This window comes from Bradysia coprophila, unplaced genomic scaffold (genome assembly GCF_014529535.1).
Source record: "Bradysia coprophila strain Holo2 unplaced genomic scaffold, BU_Bcop_v1 contig_138, whole genome shotgun sequence".
In the NCBI taxonomy this organism is placed as follows: Eukaryota; Metazoa; Arthropoda; class Insecta; order Diptera; family Sciaridae; genus Bradysia; species Bradysia coprophila.
The window spans coordinates 4,709,831-4,731,870 of record NW_023503409.1 but is presented as its reverse complement, the minus strand read 5'-3'; the positions used below and the strand labels follow the sequence as shown (position 1 = coordinate 4,731,870).

The 22,040-nt window shown below is 33.7% G+C and overlaps 1 long non-coding RNA gene across 1 annotated transcript; it reads right to left on the bottom strand.

Annotated features, from left to right (window-relative positions):
- Positions 1–1,062: 1,062 nt before the first annotated feature.
- On the bottom strand, positions 1,063–20,340 carry LOC119073693. Its single transcript, XR_005087073.1, has 3 exons — positions 20,330–20,340; positions 16,083–16,087; positions 1,063–1,096 (listed from the first exon to the last, which is right to left on the bottom strand). It is a non-coding gene; the product is annotated as an uncharacterized LOC119073693 (long non-coding RNA).
- Between the last annotated feature and the right edge of the window lie 1,700 nt (positions 20,341–22,040).

Genomic DNA, 22,040 nt, shown 5'->3' with positions numbered 1-22,040 from the left:
GACGCATGTAGCATGTAAAATGCATATAGTACACAAAAAAAACCTTCTAAATTGCTTACTGCCTTTGCGATCAAGTCAGATGTGATCTAAACTGTTCTTTCAGAATTTTGATTGACGCTACCTCGTACTTCTTTAACTGCTTGGACACGCAAAGTATATGGTGCCACCACAAGCAGATAATGAGAACTAAACACTTGTATGTCAATGGTGCCAATCGACAAAATCAAAATTGAATTCGTTGGTTCAATTGAATGTGGAAAGTGTGTAGGATGTAAAAGTAATGCATCCTACAATCCCATAGTCATAATATAATTGAGTACCTGTAATAAAATCGTAGAGAATATAGTTTACTGCCGATGCAACGTAGTGTACAACTATTGTACTTTTGAACATTTGCGTACTGTTGTAACATCTCAAAAAAATGGACACATTAAGAGTACTAAGCACTTAAGCTAAAAGCTTAACAGATTTATAAATTGAATACCATTGTCTCGCCATTATAAATTTTCTCGAACCGAACACCTGCATCAACTTTTCGTTAAAGAAAAAGTCTGAAAAAAGGAGATTGCGTTGCGAACACATTTTTTTTTCATCGCGATATAATCCGGCAGTATACGTCTTTAGCGGGTTTTCAAACCAAAGGATGAAAAAAGTGTGTATGCGGTACATACTATGCACTAGTTTGCTTTTGTTTAATCTTATATCACTCTCTAAGCGAAGAAATCAATTTATTTAAACTTTTCATAGCAGGATACTCTTGTAAAATGTTGTATTTTCAACAAATTGGCCTAAAATCTTTTAGATGCTCTTCGCATATTTATAATGCTTCGGCTATTCGCATAATGTGAAAATAGCCAAGAAGACACTATTCGCACAATGTCCGAATAGCCTCTTCTTCGCTATTTGTCCATTCTCAGGAAGTAGGCTTTTGTCAATGTCGAACAAAATGACGAAATGTGGTGTATTTCGTCAAAGGATAAATTCGGTAAAAAAAAACAAACACCTTCATTTTTCAATTTCTAGAAGGATGAATTCAGTAATCAAACAAACACCTTCCCGAGGGGCAAAACACTCGATTTGCAACTCATTTGCAACTCTGCTACTCTTTTTCTGTGCAACTCTTTTGCAACTCATTTGCAACTCTTTTGCAACTCTTTTCGTATTTAACTTGTTTTCATCCAAGAAAATGTAAAGAAAATCAACAACATTTGTTAAAAACAAAAAAAAATGGAAAAACATTAAACGTTCCTATATAGAGATATTATAAAATGCCGACATCGATGTTCCTAAGGAGCGACAAAAATATTCAATGGAACTGATAAGGGTAAAATTTACGATTATCGGTAAATTATCGGCAAATCATATTGATTTCAACGATGTGGAATGCAAAATCAATGGGCGGGCATTCAAATTCAATTTTTCTCATCTTGATTGTTCCATTTTTGTCAAAAAAGGGCATATATTCAAGGCACTTCAAGCATGAGCAATACTCTCAATAGAGCACTTAAAGTCGACAGTGTATCATATAAATTTTGGCACTGTAAAAAAATTTGTCAGGCTGACAGCTGTCACTCGAAACAGCTTTCTTGAAGTGCGTTCATTTGATCAAAGAATTTTGCAGTGGTGAAAGAGAATGTAGAAAGTAGTGTGCCCTCATCGAGCTCACTTAAATGAACTGGTTTATTCCTAGTAAACTGGACTTTTACATACAAATTTTGACATATCAAGACTTGTTGAATAACTTTCTATTTTCTCACTTTTATCGCTCTTTGAACACTTTAATAAAGTTCAGTGAACAGTGTTCATTATTTGTAGTTCAAGTAATCGTTTGAATAACATTTATTATTTATTTCTTCCGCGTGCAACTCTTTTTTTATTCTCGAATGCAACTCTTTTGCAACTCATTTTGAGCGTGCAACTCCGGTGCAACTCTTTTTTTTCGCGTGCAACTCCGATGCAACTCTTTTTTTTCGCGTGCAACTCCGATGCAACTCTTTTTTTTCGCGTGCAACTCTTTGCAACTCATTTGCAACTCTTTTGAGTGGTTTGTCCCTCGCACCATCCTCACACAAATTGTAGAAGGATGAATTCAGTAGGAACAAACCCAACTCTGATATATATTCTGATATAAAGACTGGCGAAATAAATTAATAATATTTGGTTTCGAAAGCTACGTAATTTTTCTGACACGATCATCTTCTGGTCAGTTATATCATCATCTCTCCGTTTATTCCATCATCTCTCCATATATTTTCAGTTTCTGAACGAATAGTGTCCTTAAAATAATATGTGGATTGATGCTTCGCAATGTGCATTGTCTTTTCTCGCACAAAGTGCGAATATCATTTTCGAATCTATTACTTCATTCGCTGTAACAGACATTTTGCAGTTATATATTGCCGTCACTATCTTTAAAATGTTCAAAAACATAGAATCTATGTCCAAAGAAATATTGATTCACTGTAGTAAGAATTCTGCCACGATTTTATTTGTACGAAGAACGAAAAGACAGTCGACATCTCGACAAAAACCAGCAGCTTCAGTTAGCAGTTAGTCTCAGTTACTTATTTATATAGTGAATATATGTCACACTGATGAATTTAAATTTATGAACCCAGACCTTTACCTTTTAAACAGTCTCCATTTATATGCAAAGCCTTGAAATTACAATTTTAATCAGATTTTAGATCCAACTACATTCATAATTGTGAGCATTAAATCAACCCAAACAAGTACATTATTCACAAGTTAACACAAAACACAAGGCGTGTACAATCCAATAAAAAGACCTATACCGTTTAAAGCCACCAATTTTATGCTAGCCGTTTTTAGACGAAAAATACATGCATGCGTATGTCATGTTCTTCCACTGCGAAAACCGAAGAAACCCTCCAAGATACAATAAAAACCAAAAACCTGTTAACAAATTTTCACATTAAACATAAATTATTCAACTTGTCACGTAAACTTTACATTTCGCTTATTAGAGAGCCCAAAATATGTGTACCGCAAAGCATTAGAATTTGTTATGTAGCGTTGAATGTGGGGATATAAGGTACAAAATAAGATTAACTTAATGTGTTCATAGCGTTGTTGTAATTTCTAATAATGCATTAGAGTTAGCGACGATACGGTAGTTTGATAACTCTTAAAAATGTGACTAATGTCGCTACACTGCCTCGTATCATCAAAATTAATTATATTCCCATCCACATGATTATATTATCCGTACGCGTAAAATCAATGTCTGTGTTACAATTCTCCATAACATAAAAGTAAAGTTATATTGTGCGTCGGAATGTCTATGTAGACAACAAGACATACATTTATTTGGTGTCACAAACTAATTTCGTTTTATGTATTCTTCATCTGAGCATAAATTTTCTGGATCCAACAAAAAATTACGTTGGTGAAGGACATATTATGTAAATGTTACAGAAAACCAAATAATGATCCAACAACTTCAGACGTCCTACTTATGTATGCCATTACAAAATAGTATGTTAACCATTCACAGACACCAAGCCTTGATTTGATCTAAGCTATTTTCAACGAATGAGGGCACGAGTCCGAAGCAAGTTCTGGAAGCGAATTCGCAAAGAAATCCTTTTAGCATAAATGAATAGAAACGTTTTTCCTAAACGACGTTGGAAATACGCGACAAAATCGCCAGTTAGTAAAGAAAGTAGTAAGTTATCCATTACTCCACACATTCCCTCTAGTCCCTCTATACCTATAGTCCCTCTATCCCTCTAGTCCCTCTATCAATCACCTTTAAAGTCAAAGAAGTTTGAGGCTAACAAAAGACGCCAGTAAGACACAGAACAGCATCCCTTTCTTGATTCTGTTGAAGGTCATCTTAAGGGTGTGATAAGGGGCATAATGATGTAAATGGAGAGGATTGTAAGATAGAACTTGTGCTTGAACAACGCACTTCAAGCATGAATGGTACTCTAAATGGTACTGAAACTTGACAGTGTGTCACACTCTAGTACTCTATTTGGCAGCTGTCGCTTATGATCACTTTTGCACGAAGTGCAAAAAACTACTCTCTTGAGTTTTTGAGCTTAAGAAATTTTTTAACGAAAGATGGGGGACCCCTGCTTTTTGTTGCATATGTGCAACTAAACGAATGAACAATTTTAAGATATATGTGTACGTATAATGTTCAACTGGTTCAACACAATTTCGTACAACTGCAAATGAAGCTTGATGCATGAAGCGAACACCACACACCTTCTCGAATGAATATGTTTTCGTTATATTTTATCATTTAAAATGTAAAAAGCTTTGATGTACATGTACAAAGGTAATTTATATGAAGATTATAGGATAAAGCAAATGTAATCTGTGTGAATTTGAACGTGTGTACTGCCTGGAATACATTTAGAACTAAGCAATTAGATTATCTGGATTAATCATGCGATTAAAGTTTGACTTTAGCGAGTTCATTTGTTGAGCGACAAGTTCAGTTGAGCTGATAAATGTGACTGTTACCAATGTTCTCGATGACCGAAAACTTAAAAGTTTTTTTTTTTAATTTTCCTACATTGTGAATCACAACCAATGTTGCATTCATCGACAAGATGGATTAGAAATTGTATTGAATTAATTGCAATGGTGTGACAATGAATAACTATAATTTTGTCTTGTCCAATTAAACGATGAGCGTGTCGTACATTTCTAAAATCAATTAAGTCTGAGCCTTTTTTAATTTGATGAAGAGGTGAAAATCTCTTTTTTTATTTATTCTTTGGTTTAAGCCTTTGAAAGGAAAGGGTATAAAATGTGTACCTTAATCCATAAAATAATCCTCACTTTAAAAGAATTTAAATTCTTTGATTCTGTACCATATTTTCAATTGAGTCATCGTACTTTAACGAGCAGCACAGTAAAAATTATCCTTTCAGGATATCGCCTTTTAACATTCTTACGTACCTTTCGATTTAAGTTTAACTGAAAAGAAAAAACTCACTACAGAAAGCCATCCGCTTTACTGAACAGCCTTAGAACACATTTCCAGGGTAAATCCTTTCTCATTTGAAGTTATTTATAGTCGATAGCTTAAGAATAATACATTATGTGTTTTCTGTAGATATCAGCAATGCCTCGATTTTACAGTCAGTTTTACGATACAATCTATACAGTTAAATGGAAAATAAATGGAATTGATTTTACAGCTTATGTCTCAACTCTTCGGGTGGCTTTATTGTAGTTAAAGTTGTTAAGCCAAATCAAATTGTTGAAATAACTATCGTCTGACAGTCCACCATAGTGATGATGTCTCAGCGAAAATTCGTTATATTTGATGTAATTGTTGTTGGTATACTTAATGTGGCAACGGAAAATATAATACTTCTGTCTAGTCTACAGGTGTAAATATTGTCGTTCTTATTCTCCTCTATATCTGAACAAACGTGTATGTATAAATGTACAATGTACATAAATATGCGGTGAGGATTCCAAATTTCATTAATAATACAACTAAACAACCAGTCAGTGGGTACGGCGTTGAAATCCTTTTATGTGGTATAGTTTTTCGGTAACGTATGGTGTTTAATATAGACCTTTATCAAAGTTTGTGGCTTGTAATATGTCCTATTTTGAAGGAGATGTACATACAAAGCTGAATGTTATGTATGTTCGTATAGATTGTTAAAGACTATCCGTGTATAAAAGCAATGTGCACTGTGGCCTTTGTTGGTCCTATTACTTATAATATACAGTAACATTGTCCTAAATAAATTATTTTAACCTCTACACGGAGCATAAGATGTTATACGTAGCTATACCATAAATGAAATTGTTATCTACAAAATAACATTAATGATGGAGTATCCCTTCGGACGAATTTCTCTCTTGACATTGTTGATGTTCAGTTCACCAATTATTTCTGTAAACTTGTAGAACCAGCAAACACATCGTAACATAAGGTCCAATCTATTATCTCTTTGGCTAAGACAGTGCTTCAGGTGTCATAGGAAATCTTGTACTTCATTACTGTAGCTGATATATAAGAGAACTCTAGCTTTAGATCGTCATTTATTGTTGACGACGTTGTCAATAACAGATAATTAGTTATTTACGAGTTTCATAACATTGTAATCAACAAATTTCGCTTAGCAATTGATAATCTAGATTTGACATAAAGGTAAGAATCTCCACTTCTTCATTTGTTGCATAAAAAACGTGAATTACAAATATAAATCGCATCAACTCCCAAATTGCGAAAACATTGCGGAATTCTATTTTCTTCAAGTGTACATCCGTTGAAACTACTAAACGTGCATGCATAGTACAATCTATGCCGGGTTATTTTATTTTATTTAATAAAGTTGTTACCACACGAAGGTATGAATATAAATTTGATATAAATAACGAGATAAATAACCTTATTTGCCATATATGATGACGAGGATGATGAACATTTAATACCAAACAAGTATTAGCACTGTGCGGACAGAAAAATGTTTGTAATTTAGTGAATCCATTAATGTTCGTTAGACAAAAGGTTTGCTATGTGTGATAGATGTTACTGAATTCAGGAATTAGTATTTCGGTCGAAATTGAAATGGACTGAAATCGTCATGTTACCAATATATTTAACTTATGTTTGTACTACCATAATGATAGAAGATTAAAGCATTCTGAAGATTTTAATCATTGCTCAAGGTTATTCCATAATTACAAATTGCATTGCAGCTTCCATGTAGTACACAATAAAGATATTTGCCACCTAGATAGTAGATACAGGTAAATATAGGTCACTTGGCCAGGGAACGAGATTAAATTTTTTATTTGCAATCTATTCTTTCGCAGCAATAAAATTGATTCCCCAGTAACATATATTGCAGCGCTCGTCGAAATAAAGGATATCTATAAGCTCGTTTAACTCCTCAATTGAGAGACAGACATGCAATCAATTAGTTTACCTGTCGTGCTATTTATTCGTCTTGAAACTGAAAATAAATTTCACAATCTCATCTTTCTATTATTTGTTGAATGTCGGCGACACAAATCAATACAACTGACAAAACTTTGAACAGTAAGCACTTCCAGAGCTTTCTATTTATTGACGCAATTCAAAACTTGCAATTTATGGGTGTAGACGCCTCGTATACTTCCCCGCTGGAATGTTATTATACTTGCATGATGTATTAATGCATTTTGTAGGAACATCTAATTTTAATAGCCGAGAATTTAATACCTGAAAGAACTGTGCTGTTGCTAGATGTATATTTTCTTGAACATAACTGCAAAATATCACTTAAATTGGCACTAAATAATATAGTGTACGATGACATTACTATGTATACATTATTCGTATAATATTAAACGAACAACCGTGTTGTGTTAACACAATTGGCCATTTTATTATATCCTCTTTAGTTTACAGTTGCAAACAGCAACATATTTAGGTTAATACCACTTAAATTGCATTTAGTATGTAAATAATATTTGCATACAAATTTAAACGGTTCTTACGAATTCTTTTTTTGTTGTTGTTGTTGTTGTGTAAACCACTGCTTTCGGCGTTTTGTTGTTGTTTTTGTGTGCTTTACAATTTCGGAAGTAAGACCTGCATGATTTAAGTAATTTGATGTTGGGTATTATTACGAGAATATAAACATTTTCGGTTCAAATTTTCGAATTGACTTGTCAACACAGACATCATACGAACAATTTTCAAGGCTCACATATTTAGTGAAACCGTTACTGGCATCGAAAATGCTCTGCAAAGTTTTTCAAGTACCGCAAATTCGGAGAATGTAGAACTTGAAACAACATCCATTTGTAATTAATTTCAGAACCGAACCAGAATTTTGATAAGCAGTGGCTACATTGAATGTGGTTCGTCTACAAATCTACATGAATGCGCACCAAAACTCTGTTCCGTTCATCTAATATAGTATCCAACATCCATTTAGATACACTGCATGCATAAATACTGCTTTGGAGTAGATACGAATTGCAATTGTTCGTACAATATCTCCTCGGAAACATCTCAAGATTTTATACAAGCTTAACGTATTAATCTAAATCAAGTTGTAGCTTGTGTGCAAGTCTCACTTCTGCGATAAGTTTATAGTCGAAACACTCTTTGAAGTGCTGAGATGAGTTTGTATAATCTTGCTAGTGCTGTGTTTCAGTTCAGGAAAATTATTGTTTGTTGCAGACTTCAAAATTGTATGGATATTTCGTTCATCGGATTACATCGAATTTTCAAAATGCGTGAATATTTATCCGTCTCTTAAGCACCATCGCAAATTGAAATTTTTAAGGAATTCTCAATTTCTCATTCATAGCAATGATAGCAATACTATTCCGATATGCAACCGTTTCCATTGTAATGCATGCAATAATCGCATTAGTTCATTCATCCTTAAACCGAATTTCGAGGATTGCAAATGCCAGGATATGGTCGAAAGTTTAAATCAATCAACCTTTCAAAGTTTCGTTTACCTTCACCTAACCATTTTAATGTTCATCCATTTTAATGTTAATAAATGCATTGTGTTCGTTTCGTAGTGTGTAAATTTATGTACGTGTTGTTATACGAAGGTTGTACATATATATAATACTCTTCGTATACCAGTAACCCTATAATGCATGCAAGCGTAAATAGGCTGGATTTGGAGATTAAATTATAAATTAGATTGTAATCAAATTGATTACATGATAATATTGTTTCTTCCGTGTTGTGCTAGTTATGCTCGCAATGCATAATATATATCGTATGCAGTTGATGGAGCTATAAATATAATTTGTCGGAAATGTATCTAACAGTTTTACTGTGGTAGAAAAATCGTTTGTCAGCGAAAAAGGAAAATGAAGTGCATGTCGATTGGTCCTGTTATTATGTGCTCACATAAAGGGACTGTTTTTTTTATTGATGGAAGGGAATCGAGGTAGCACCAGGCGGTATATGAACTTTGAATCTATACTCCAATTATCATATCAGTTGACCCAATTACTGAAACGCAGATTACACTTCTCCGACATGTACGCATGTTGAGAAATAATTACCATGACGTTGTATCTCTCTGATTATCTACTCTTTGTTCAGTTTAGAAATTATTTTGTTGAAACACTTTGTGTTTACTTACTAAAAACTTTTGTTGCTCGTAAGAATACATAGAATGTAGACTCAGATGTTGTGATTAATTTTTTGAACTACCAGAGTCAAGTAATTCATGCATAATTAAACGTTTAAAATATGTCCGAGAATGTGTCATCAATCTTCATTCAATTTACTTTATAGTTAACGATTTCAGTTTATGTGCTCTCAACTATTCCTTTCGAGTTAAGTTTCATGCATTGCTTATCCTAAACTTCTTACTTCACAGCACATAGCTCACCTATAGTAGAGGATCTTTACAAATTCAACTTTTCCACGAATCACATATACACATCCACTTCACATATCACGTATATCCAAAGTTTCAACATTTCCTGCAACCATATAGTGCTATTACGGTTCACATAAAATACAGATTCAGACAGTCAGACTTTACTATCCATCCTCCCATTTCGTGTTCTGCACATCAAGGAGTAACAGAAATTTTCAAAATATTACAGTGGAAACGTATCCTTGAACTCTATGTGGAAATGAATGTGAATAAATGGATTTTTGGACTGTGAACCAGGCCGGCATAATAAACTCTAGGGAGAAAAAAAAATATTCGCATGCTCGAGTTATACACTGTGTACACATACGTTGAAATATGTAATACATAAATACCGACAACGTTCCACCAACTCGATATGTATAAGAAACGTTCTTGTACCAAAATATAGATTTTGCTTGGACGTTTGACTATGAGATGAATATCTGGCCGAACTGTAGACAGGAAATTGCTATACGAACCTTTTTAAGAGATTTATCGCCATAAATAATTTTTTTTCCGTTGTATGTGTTGTTCATCGATGGTGTAGTTTTGTTTTATCGGTCACATATAACAAGCAAATGAAAGGCGATCATATAAATATATGAAACTGTCAATGTTTAACACGGCACTTAAGATAATTTATATTTGTTGGAAAACAGCTAAAGAAAGTTTTGTGTATCGTTGAAGGGATATATATGGCTTATGGCTTACAACACAGCTAACAGTGTCTGTTGAGGTATTTATTTCCCTCTAATGAAACTACTCGAATTGATAGTATTAACACATCAGAATGATATATTTCAGTTTCGACTTTCTGGGTGTACGATTATACTACCGAAATTCTCATATAACGTCAAGAATTTTTTTTTTTTGCTGAAAAACAACGGGAAAATGTATAACCGACTATAATTCCGACTATTACCGTTGTGACACTTTCGGCATGATGAATGCTTAGCTTAGTGCTTTTACATGCTTTAGAAGGAAATAAATCAAACGACAATGTAAAGTACGTATCTTTGTTCATAATAATTACAGGAATTGGAGAATACTTGAAGTCTAATAAAAAGCGAACTAAATTCCAAAACAATTTGTAGCAGAAAAAATTCTTTGTTTTACTTTACATTGCCATTCTACAACATTTTTTATTAAATGCAGTAATTTAAGTCCCATTCAACATCACTGATCTCTGAAAATAATATCACAAATCTCGATTCTCGAATTCTAAGAAATTGTCGAAGTTTTAAGAAAAACTGCATTTGTAGTGGCTAAATTGAAATCAATTTTACGTATAAATAGAAAACGTTGCATTGTTGGGAGAAAACTAAAAGCAGAACATTGCTCACTCGTTGCTAATTTTGTCAAGAGTTAAACTAAATCAGTTTTAAGGGTACACTACACACACACACATAAATATCAATATAAATGTTAAGTTAATACAAGAAGTAATGAACCTGATACGGACGGCTATCATCTTTTATCGATGGAGACTTCAGAAATAAACGACTAAACGAATTATATCGAATCTTAGAACTAGTCTACAACAAAATTCCGTTTTGTCAATACATTGTATTTCAAATGAGGGACTATTGTAACGCTGCGTACATACATTGTGAAGATAGTTTACCTTTTTTAGTTCCACAAAAAAGTGGAACTGAAGGAGTGAAACTATTGTAAAGCTAGTTAGATGGGAGTTGCCCACTAGAAAAACGGGGTGTACGGTAAAAAAATTGCAAAGGAAAAAAATTATTTTAAGGACCGTCATTAAGAAATGACAGGACAGTTTCCCGAAAATGTATGGAAAATTTATCACAAAAATTCACCGAAAAAATTCAAAGAAACTCACCTCTTATGCTTTCCTTTGTATTCGGTCATAGTCTCTTTAGGTCGCCAAGGCATATTTGAACACTAAAACACTTTTTACTCGATGCAAAAGTTTTTTTTTTGTTTTGTCGCGACAACAACACAGAAAATATTTCGACACAATTGTGACACTCCGCTGTTATAAGTACTAGAATGAATGTTTGCTGTGTTCACTTCGGCGGTAAAATATTTTCATTCAAAAAAGTGTCCGACACTTCAACGATGGTAGACATTTATTAAAATTGTAACCTCTCCCACTTCTTTAGGAAGCTAACAAGACTTCGCTGAGTCTAATTATGCCATCTCTTCGAACAAAAATATCGTTTGAGGTCGAATAATTCTCCGCTGAGCTTTAACAAACCTCCGCTGAGCTCTAATATTTCTCCGCTGAGCTTTGACAAACCTCTAATGAGTTCTAGTAATTCTCCGCTAGGCTTCAGTAAGAGTCCATCAGACCTTAGCACGTTCTAGTAAGGCAATGAAGCTAAGCGAACACTCAATAAGCATCAGCGGATACCTAATAATTGTTGCTATGCTTTAATAAGACTCCACTTAGCTTTGGCAGATCTCCGCTGAGTGTCCGATTAGCTCCATTAAGCCTTCCTGAAACTTCCTTAGGCCTAACGGACACTTCCTGAAGCCTAGCGGAGAATTATTAGAGCTCAGCAGAGGTTTGGTAAAGCTCAGCGAAGAATTATTAGAGCTCAGCGGAGAATTATTCGACCTCAGCTGATATTTTAATTGAAAGAGGTGGCATAATTAGACTTCGCGAAGTCTTCTTAGCTTACTAAAGAGAAACGAACATTTATTTACGCTCAGTTCAGTCTTACGAGAGGCTAAATTTTTAATAAATGCTCTCACTCGTTGAAATAATGTCCGCTGAGCTCTCGTAAAGCTTTAAAAAATGGTCGATGAGCATTATTAAATGTATACGCTACCCTTTGTCAACTGTTTCATGATTTTTATAATATGTCCGACACTTTTTTGAATGAAGCTATTTTACCGCCGAAGTGAACACAGCAAACATTCATTCCAGTACTTATAGTAGCGGAGTGTCACAGTTGTGTCGAAATATTTTCTGTGTTTTTGTTGCGACAAAAAAAAAACTTTTTGTTTTTGCATCGAGTAAAAAGTGTTTAGTGTTCAAATTGGCCTTGACGACCTAAAGAGACTATGCCCGAATACAATGGAAAGTATCAGAGGTGAGCTTCTTTGAATTTTTTCGGTGAATTTTTGTGATAAATTTTTGCATACATTTTCGGGAAACTGTCCTGTCATTTCCCAATGACGGGCCTTAATGTCTTTCAAGAGATTAATAGAACTAACCCTTTCTAGCTAGCCCTAAAAATGATTAAAGTTATTTCTGCAAGTTATTTCAAATATGTTAATGAAACAGTTAGACAATGTTGTTGTTGGTATTTATTCTGATATAAGGACACGTTAATTAGCCAATCCAACTTAAATATTGTGCAAAAAGGCGCGATCTTCTTTTATTATGTAACATTTTGTTAATATTCTTTCAACAATCGAGTGCTTTGCCACTTGAAAACTATGAGCTTATCGGATTAGAATATTTTTCTATTTACAGTGCAGTCTTATTTATGACATCGAGTGATCGAGTGCAAAGTCCTTTATCCCCTAGATGCAAAGTTCTCTAGATGTGTAATTATGACAAAAGTTCGCAGTCCACATGCTTAATATCGTCACATTGGTAATGCATGTGAAATGTGGATTGAATAAGGAGAAATGGATTGTAATTGTAACCCCGACTCTAATTTAAAAAAACTCGTTGCCACCACATACAATTATAAACCGCTTGCGTATCCGACCACATTTTAGCAGTAACAACTCCTGTTAAATTGTCAATAAATAAAACTATTTACACTCAACCAAAATTACTAAGAAATTTTCTCACGTTTTAACCATTTTTACCCCTCAAATACAATCCATCTAATATTAGATTGAAACATATACTGTAACGGTAACAGCATCGTCTGTTACATCTCGCCAGTTACACGAGCCAATGTATGCGTGTCGGTGTCACGTACAAAAAGCGTGTATGGCATGCACGAGATCTGTAAAAATATTTATACATATGCGACAGTGGACTTTGTGGGTTGGCAATATGTGGTATCTAAGTAAAGAAAAACCGAGTTTCTAAGCTAATTTCGGTTACTGTAAGTTGCAAGAACTGTATGGGTACTTTTAAAATGACAGTTTTTGAAGCGTAAAATACTATGAAATCAATCTATTGAAAATATAGATCAAATGAAGTAATAGATCCGACAGTAAAGAATTAGAGATGGTTTTTTTTCAAAGAATTTCTTAAATAAGTTTGTTGATTTGGTAAGTAAAGGAGACGTCTTTTCTTTATCATTTCCCGCACCTTCCAGAGTAAATAAAACTTAAAAGCCCGTACCATAAAGTTAAGTGTTCCAGTACAACTTATCAAATTTCGCTTCGAATTTGCAGCAAATCGATTCCACAATACTGATATAGACTCCAATTAATTAAATGATGACCATGTGCTACCTACAGACTATATTCCTTTTGTTTCCATAACAACCAATGATTTGTAGCTGATATGGAAGAAATTATTTCTACTTAACGATAACAATGTATCATCATATATTATTCACTCCCGTATAATACCAGGCGCACAGCATTTGTATTTCCAAAATCACAGCCCAATCCTACAAAGTCACCCTCTTCGCTCCGGCTGAGGCAAAACAACTTTCATTCAAAATCACATAACTTGAAAATAAACGCCACCTTATGAATTATTCCGAACAACAGGGCGGAAAAATAATGGCTCATAGACAATCTGTCTCTGGTATGTTTAAAGAACAATAACAGAAAAAAAAGCGTGGGAGATGGAACCTTTTCGCATAAAGCCAATGATTCCAGAAGGTCGAAAAACGTTCAACAAAAGACAAATCTGATAAATGGCGAACTTTCTTTTGTAACGAAGGGTCCACATGGTAACCCTCAGTTTCATCACACATATTATTCACATCTTTCTTCTACAATCGCATAAATATAAATAAAGGAAGAAGTTATGAAAGAAAAGAGATTCGGAGAGAAGAAAAAATTTATCATTTTCATAAAAACATTCGTTCTACTGTAAAAGGATGAAGTTTCGTCAAACAATGAAACATTGGGTATTGAACTTGGTTCAATTCGTTGAATATTCCGTACAGTTTACGTTTATTTAAACAAAACTAAATTTTAATGTTCCACTTGTCTCGTCTCAAAGCAATCTTCCCGCATTATCCCTCAGGTCATTTTCCAATAGATCTTTCTGTGTATTTCATTCATTAGAAAATATTTATGGTAATATATTACGTATACGAACGAAAACTTGGATTCTGTACTCCTTTTTAAGCTCTCCCTCGTTTTATTTTTCTGTGTGATGTGATGAGGTTGTAAACCTTAAATTTTAAACAACACACTCATATCTCTCTATTGAAGGATTGTTGGATTTTTTTTCCATTTTATATTCGGAGTTCTCATCTTTTTCAATTTAAATGTGAATTTATGCTAAACAAAGCTTGAGGCTTTGTGTGTAAGTTTCACGTCTTTACGATATTGTTTTGTCTTCGTTTTTTTATTGTTGTTGTTGTTGTTGTTGTATAAAACGAAGTGGAGGTTATATATGATGTGTACACATTTGATTTTTGTATGGCATTTGCATTAAACTCTCTGAAATTTAGTTTTAAAAAATTGTCATCTTTTTCATTTGCGTTCGAGATAATAGTAGATTATTGGCATATGAGGGGACCAATCGATGACAATCCGATCCTTTATTGTTTAAGAAAAAAGAAACCCGATTTCACTGAATGACAAGGGGAAATACTCTTATGTTCGCCGATTTGTATGTTCAACACTATTCAAATATGAGTGGGACTCTGAATAGGGTACTGAAATTGACACAACTGTAAAATACAGTGAAAAAAAACCATTGTGCGTTGGTTTACAATCCAATCGACGTTATTCATTCCACATGCGATTTACACGTTATAATACGTATACATACGTAAGTGTCGTAACGTTGGCAATGCATGTGGGTTGAATAAGGAGACTTGGATTGTAAATGTAACTTCTTATAATTCCGGGACTGTAACATGGACTATGTCGTATTGTGTCGTTACAACATTTCTTAAAATCAACAAAAAGTAGCCTAGAAATGATAAGGTATGTTTTGATATAAGTATTTGCATTTTGAAGGGGTGCCAAGGAAAAGAGGTCAGGCGAAGCCGTCATTCCGATAGGTTTTTTACCGGTTGTAGAATTATCCCACAAATAAGAATAATGAGGTAATTCTGCATTGAATCGACATTGAATCGATCAATGAGAAACTCAAATGAATTTATTGATTTTATTTAGTTGATCCTACAAAGAAGAACAGGTGACGCATTTTCAACATTGAAAATTGTTTCGAATTTCATTCCATTTTTCATAAAGTGTAAGCAGCTTATTTTATCATCATTTCGTTTTCCTTGAATTCCGGTATGAGTTTGTAGTAGGTATTCGAACCCTGTATGCGGATGTACTACGATGCATTAAAAATGATTGAAAAATGACTCCAACCGGTGTAAAAATGATGGAATCAAATTGTTTCGAAAACAATCGACTTACACCTAATTACCCCAAAAATCCATAATTAAAATGAAAGGTAAAATACTGAATCTATTTCGGATAAAGGGTGTTACCAACCGATATTATTATTAATCTGATGTTTAATATTTTTAAGCCACTTTGGAGCCATTGACGAATATATTTCAAAATTAAACAACAGCGAAAAAATCATTTCACACAAAATTTGCGGTATACAATTTCTAGTATTTATACATCTACTAGAATCGCATGGTTTCAGAGAGTTACATAAAGCTGAATAACAATTACCGGAAATCAATTAGCTCCATAAATCATTGAATTAAACATGAAGTTGATAGTTTTTTGGGAAATAAATATTTCTGTTAATTCGATGGATCGTTGAATATTTAACGTAGATATAAAATTAATTTGGGATGGGCTAAGTATTATATACCATTTATGTTGAAATGGCAATTTGTATTTTATGGACCAATCAATTCAAATATATTCAACACAAAATTTATTTACTTAACTCAACAGGACGTTCTGGCATATCGGAATCGTATATTAATATGTGTCACGTTAGTAGTGTGCACTAATTTAAATTTATTTAGGGATGCACAGGGATGACTAAAACTCATACTACCCATACCCAAAACGGTAGACATACTTTTACGTACAATTCATGCATTGTGCTGCTACTGCTGTTCTTAAACGGTATGAAACAACGCATTCACCATACACACACACACACATCGTCATCATCGGCAATAAAATAAGAGTCGAATGATAGATCCTCGGATAGCTAACATGACAGCAATTTCAATTAGATGTTAAATTCTAGACTTTATCTACTTCATGTTTCGAAGATATTCGATATATCTCTCTCTTGCGGTTATAGTCACACTAAAATTTAGTTCGTATAGATAACAGAGTAGGATTGTGAAATTTGTACGAATATTAGATCCACAATTTCGTATACAAGGTTGAAAACAATGTCTGCCTATCTTGATTGTGCTTTAGATCTAAAATACATGGATGAGGATGTGGCGATTCTCTGTATGTTTAGTTTCTGTCGTTTGACCTCACATCGACCTCCTGTGGCTAGCACAATGTCTCTACATTTCGACATGTAAATATCTGTTTCCTTTATGTGCATTCATGCATATTTGCATTCACCCCACTGATGCAATGTATGTATAATGCGGTTATTCTTCATTCCAAACACTTTCCATATTATTCCGATATAGTGGGAAAATCGCATGGTGTTTCATCGTCATGCATGTCACATTGGGTAATATGTACGTTAGCGCGTTTGGAACTTATTTAAAAGAAGAGAACTCGAGCACTGAAAACGTAGAGTTAAGAATTCCAATAAGTGAGGATTGGTAATAGTCTTTTGTTCTGTACGGTTGTTGTGTTTGAAAGCAGATGGATTATTCTGACCCTATACAATCTCGTTTTATGTAGGTTGGTACGGTCATATTATGGAGTGATCTGAGTAAAGTTGTAAATGTTCGACTTTTCTGGTATTTAGTGTGTTAAAGCTTTAAACCTAGAATGGAAATCTCTATAATTTGCTACCTTGTGGTTGTTAACTTCTCCAGGGCCTCAATTCAAAACTTGCTAATACATCTATGCTTATTTTATGATTATACTTATATTGTTTTCACAATTTATCGTAAGGTAAAACATTAAAATTAACCTGAAATAAACCCAAAGCGCACAGACGGGCCTATTAATTACAGGGCCTAGTTACCCTTCTGTTGATCTATTTTTATTGAATTGGAGTCTACTATTTCATGTTCGTTTAATTTACTTTTTATTTTATTTCGCTACCACATCTAGCTGTAAATTTCTTGATGTCGGTTTTAGAGGCTGATCTGAAAATGAATTTAATTTACGTTTAAAAACAGGGAAAACAACTTCACCAAGAAATTGCTCCGTTTTGGGCTAATTGCATTCGACTCAACAAGATTATATGTAGGATTTTTTTTATAATTATAGGGGTAACAACAACCATGCTACCGCGCAAAACATTCAATATCGTACGAATATAAAATGATGTAGAAAGTTTAACACATATTAATTGGCAATTATAAAAGTTGTTTTTCGCGTTTAGTCATTTTCAGGCATTGAATAAATGATATAGAAAATTAACAACTTTTCCTTACGATTTACTGACATGCGATGAGTATATAATTTTGCCAATTAAGTTTTTCAGATTCTATACCGTTAAATGATAAATATCTTTCTACAAAAAAAAAATTGAAACTTTTTATCGATCGCATAACTGTTAGTGTGAACATAAGGATTTTATCATAATTCTATGTCGTGCTAGGGTGCTAGCAATTAATATAAATAAAATGTTCGCTAAAAAGTCGGCTACGCAAATACCCCTACGAATTCGGTACCAACATATAAGCAGAAAGCTCACTTACAACATCGTACGTTGAACTGAAGGTCTGTTGGACGCCTATCATCTGTTATCGTTACAGACTGCATGGACCGGAGGACCGGACCAGGCTCTATGTGGTGTGTTCTTATGTAAAGCATGTTTTAAAAAAGGAAGTAAAAGATTTGATCTGGAAAATACTTATATCAATGATGTACGTAGCGGAAGAATAGCCAGCGAAATTTAGGCATGAGCATGCGTTTGCTTCAGCTGGGCCCCCATATAAACAAAAACGTCCTTATGCTGTCATAGATTCGATAGAAAAACTGATGATGTGCTTGCGGCATGTTAACTTGGGAATGTGACTTTGAAATTTAACAACAGCGACAATTTACACAAGTTACCCATTTTTAGGCATCGATTCATCAAACTTAATAGTCCACTGTACTCACTTCAACGGGGCCAAAAAAATGCACACCCATTACAAATGAAATTTAATCTCGACAGTACACCGGAAATGAATCTTAAGAGTTCATTGCTCACACTTATATCGTGTCATTCAATGTAACTTTCAATAAAGTTCTGAAGAAGTTTTTAACTTCAATTAAGTGAAAGAAATAAATTCCTTCTCTCGAATAAATAACGAAAAAAAGAAGTGCAATAAAAAATTGTCAAAAGATATCCTGGAACAACTTAAGCATTTTCTGTATTACTTAATGAATCATGAGTGTATCAGATACACTGTATATTTTCTCGACATAATACAGTTTGTCTGGCAGCCTGGCAACCATCCAAAAATATTATTAAAAAAAAGACTTTTTTTAGAAGATTTTTTCTGTGATTTTTATTCACTGAATTAAAGTCAAGTGCAATTGAAATCGAGTCCTGTTTAAGGCACTGACATGAAAGGGAAGCTTTTTCTAGTGAAATCATTAAGTGTACAAATTATTGGTGAAAAAAATAAACAACAACAACACCATCATAAGTACAACCTTTCACCCACAGAGAATTGTAGTATCGATTTTAGAATTAGTTGTAATTGCGTTGTTAGTATATAATGTCTGAAAACTTTTAGTCGTATGCAACATTAAACAGAAATCCCACTAAAGCTCTTTCAAGTCATTAGAAATTCATGATAATACTCCACAATTGGGAAGTGCTCTTTGCATATACATATCGTCTTATCCATTATTCTCTGTAAGGTACTTAGCTTGTATGTTGTTTTCCGAAAGATAAAGTTTTAAAAAAATTCACTAAATTTAAAAGAATAGAAAAATTGGATGCCAACGCATTGGTTTATTATAGCAATTTCAACATCAAAATTTCGACTTTCAACTGAATTATATACTTGACCTTTATTTGCAATTTGTTCTTCACATCCTACCTACCAGACATGAGCGCCGCCGAGTTCCAGCCGCCATTTAAGTTCAGCCGTCGAGTTCTTCGAAAGACGGTTTGAGCCGCCTGGAAAACGGTTTTGTTACGTAAAATGACGGGCAATCATTAGACAGTTTGTGACAGTTGTCATTTTTTTGTGAAACATTTATTTTACGAATTAAATGAAATGTTTTGAAGGAAAATAAACATAAAATTTACAACGATGTCATCAATGAATCTTGCCTCTAGCAGACGGTTATTGCGGACTTATACAACAAAAAGTATGCACAAAAAGATGAAGTAAAAGATTTGAAATCAATCCCTTGAAAATATTTTTTTTTACTTAATGTTTTGTTTTATTAATAAAAGATGACCAGGCTAACCCCGTTATTCCGACTTATATAAATTTGGGCCTTTTCAAATACTTAGATCAAACTTCAAATACTCACAGGAAGAAATGGATTCGACAGGAAAGCATATCATAAACTTTACGTGTTACGGCATGTTTCATTTTCATTTGCATTACCTAATCACGTAAAGCATTGTACTTACGAGGTTCCAAGTTGTGTATTTGATAAGTGGGGTGTTACAGTTGGGAACCTAGGAAGTAATATACTATTACTTGCCGTCTGTGAAAGAATGCTGTTTTTTACTACTAATTTTCATCTTTTCAAAGAAATATTAAAGAAATTCGTGCGAAAATTCAATTCACTTTTCATGTACGTACGTAAGACTCACATGCACAACTGAAATGATGGTTTCATGTTATCCTTCAGTGTGCAAAGTACAATGAAGCTGATTAATTATGTCTGCTATAAAAATAATGTTCAAAAAGGGATTTACGCTTTGACTAGCATAGAAGGGTTTACTTTAGGTCATACAACAATAAAACTTTCATTTTATATTAGAAAATGTAATGGTTGTGACGAATGATGATACGTGGTTTTCATTTCTTTGACCGATTACACATTGGTGTAATTTAGCCACCATATATATTTATGAAGAAGATTGATTGCTTTGTCACGTTCTGCATTTCTCAATTACAAATGGTTTTTATTCTCGCTCTCATTAACTACACAGACACGACTAGAAAACTAATATGGTTAGATCAAATGATGTGAACAACGTTTTTGATTGTTACATACTCAATTGATTTTTGTAAGAAAACTACGAATGCCATCAATTAATTTTGAACGAATCTGTCTCATCATGCGTTCAATAAACTTCAATCTTAAAAATAACGACCGTAACATCTCTAGTGATTTTAGTGCTTGTCAGAACTCAGGAATGTATTAGATTCACGAGTACCAGTTGTAGTTATGGTTTCTTCTTCACTTTTATTAAGTATATGTTTTGTATTGAATTGTGAGCTTGCTGTTTGGTAATGGTTTGTAATAGACGTATGGGAAAGTTTTCTTAGGACTCTTTCATAGCAGTCCACTTTGTGAAGGAAAGTACTCACTAAGGTGCGGAAAATACCAGGGTCACCATATTTTCCCATATTTTCTGGAATGTTTCCAAGTTTTCTTAATTTTTAAAAAAATATTCTGGAAAAGGTGGGAAAATATGGTAAATACTCACAAAAATAGTCGCTGTAGAATATACACTAGCCACTAAGTAAACATTAAGTTAAAAATGGAATGGTTGCGGGGTGTTCGGCTTAGAGATTGTTTAGGCATATTACCAAAGTTTGCTCAAGAAAATAAGTACTTTTCCTGTTTCTGTTCTTATTTCGTAAATTTAATAAGTAGAATGTGAAGGTGAAAACCATAAATAATAGGCAGACATTACCGCGACGCCTTTAGATACTTTATTTATGCCTTTCTTTCGTAATTTTGTTCATACTTTACACTACTGCAAAAAAAGCAATGTGAAAACCAATAACTTAGAACCCACTGTCTAATTAATCAGAATACTATAAAAAAAACTGGGATCCAATAACTTGTTGATTATTTATCAACAATACGGTCCACAATATATTTCCGATTCCGGTGTATTCAATGTGAAAGAATTCACATGCATCGGTATGGGGGACATAATCTTGTTATAGAAACGTGTACCTACTATGGTTCGCTATAATGCTTGTATTCAGTGGGAGCCGAGACGATACTTAATATAGAACAAGGAATGGGGATTATTTTTGGGGTGCGATGTATTTATATGCTTCGGGCTCTCAATATTAAACGTTTAGATTTTATTGGTTTCATGGAGCTACATAGGTATATTGACATTAAATTATACCTTCTTATCGAGATGTTTTCGATACATGACACTATGACAGGTAAATTATATTGTAGGGCCGGGATGTAGACGTTTCTAATATTGCAAAAATGAATATTGATGGGCTGATTGATTTATTATAGCAGATAATGTGAACACTTCCGGTAAGTGCTACAGAAACAACAAGAATATTAACGCTGAAA